The sequence below is a fragment of the Sardina pilchardus genome, chromosome 5 (genome assembly GCF_963854185.1).
Source record: "Sardina pilchardus chromosome 5, fSarPil1.1, whole genome shotgun sequence".
NCBI lineage: Eukaryota > Metazoa > Chordata > Actinopteri > Clupeiformes > Clupeidae > Sardina > Sardina pilchardus.
The window spans coordinates 3,095,526-3,097,763 of record NC_084998.1 but is presented as its reverse complement, the minus strand read 5'-3'; positions in this window follow the sequence as shown (position 1 = coordinate 3,097,763).

Sequence of the window (2,238 nt, the reverse complement as noted above, 5' to 3'; positions counted from 1 at the left end):
CAGGACAAGATATTCCTGCTCTTCACATTTCACCATCGCAGCAGCGGGCGTCGGGCCATGACCTCCCAGCACTGAAGCAGATGGCTGGCAGTATCAGTTGGAATGAGAGACATAATGACACTTTGATGGACAGAAAGAAAGAAAGAAAGAAAGAAAGAAAGGGAAGGAAGGAAAAAAGAAAGAATTCTTCAGGCCAGAAAATGGTTCTACTCCCTTTGTGCTGCTTCAATTCCACTGCCAATCCAGTGGGGTGAAAGCAAGATGGAGGAACCATAATCTCAAAAGGTCTTGAAAACACACACACACACACACACACACACACACTTTTGTTGCTATTCTTTGCTTAATCTTAGTGTTCCCCACCTCTAGGGGGTGCTCTTCCAGCTGCCCCCAGTATGTATCTGCCAGATCAGGGCCAGATCAGTGCCGGCAGTGGGCCAGCACCAGGCACACTCTGGAACTAGCTCTAGAATTGGCCAGCGCTGCCTTGTAGGCTGTCTGGTCTCCTTCTCCCTGCAGCGATCAATGGTGCTAAGAGCCCCCAACGTCCATTGACTTGAAGGCACCTAACCCTAACCCTAACCTTAACCCATGCCTAACCCTAACCTTAACCCATGCCTAACCCTAGCGCCTTTGCAGGCAGTGCTGCCTTGAAGACAACGCTGGGGGCTTAGAACACCAAGAAACCCCTGCACCACAGCAGCTGCAGCGCTAGTGTGTGTCTGGGCGCTAGCGCCATCACTTAGCCTCCTAATCTCACACATATCTAATCCCCTAAACGGCCCGCAGATAATCCACTTAAAGCAAACCTTGCACCGATGTCACGCAGAGATAACCCCACTTTACGAAGATGATCACATCAATCCTGCTGTGAGCACACAGATGCTGGGGATCAGTGGTCTACTGCTCTGAAAACAAACCTCTCCATTTTGACACCATTGTTGACATTTTCTAGGCCAAATTATAGTCTACAATGATCCACTGAAATTGAAATGAAACACATGTATATGGGGTGGAAGCCTTTGTGTCTATGATACACTTTACAGATTAGCTCAGATTTGCTTTTGTATGCTAACATGCCTCAGGCACCACACACTGCTAACAGCAAACTGCTAGCTAGCTTTCAGCACACCACCACTGTTCTCATCAAGGGCCCTCCTGAGGTAAAGTTGACTTCAGTAGATGTGGCATTGTGACCTGCTACTGATCAGGCCCAAACCCCACCGCTAGAGTTTGAGTTTGCTACCAGGACTCCCCTCATGTCCTGAACTGTGAGGGTTAACTCTGAGCACTGCGAGAGGAAGAATGAGATTCACAGTGAACTGAAGGATAAAGCTTAGCTTGCTTGCCTGCTAGCCTCTTCCCTCCCCACCCACTTCCCAGCCCACCCCCTACATCTCCAACTGTTGAGACATAGCAATGCATAGTAGTAGAAAAAAGAGGTCAGTCGCATACTGATTCGGAAGAACAGCAGAAAGAGGGAAAGAGAGAAGGGATGGCTAACGCTAGTTAATGCTACAGATGGGGAATAGTTAGCGCTAGCTAATGCTACAGAGGATTCATTTTGTTCTAATGAAGCCATGTTGACAGTCCTGAGCGCTAAGGAAGTGGCGCATTTGGAAGTGTGCAGTGACAATGTCTACAGTGACTATATCTCTGGAGACAGGAGAGCGAGATCGCTCTATTCTGTTCTCTTCCGTTCCGTTCCGTTCTGCAGAGGAAATGAGGAAACAGCGAGGCATTAGGAGCTGGACTCGGCGGTCAGCTCGACTGTGTCCAGGATCACTGCCGGAAGCCCTCTCTCTAGTAAAGCGCTGCACTGAATAGACTGCTCTACGCGGCCAAACTCTTTTGTTCACGCAGTAAAGGCTACGCACAAACACAGGAGCAACACACACACACACACACACACACACACTGTACGAAATGACACTGGCCTCTCCACTAACCTCTTACACAACATGACAGTCTCTGATAGCAGCTACTGTAGCTGATGAGGATGAGGTTGAGATCAGGTTTAGACCCCATCGACATTGGTGGTTAAGATCAGGTTTAGAACCCATCCACATTGGTGGCTACACGTTTCGGTGGCTAAATTAAGCTCTTCACGAATCAGAGTGCATCGTCTGAGAAATAAAAAGGCCCATGGAGCCAAAATACAGAAAACATTAAAACATGCAGGTGTTCCAACCCAATAGAAAAAAAACAACAAACAAACAAACAAACAAACAAACAAAC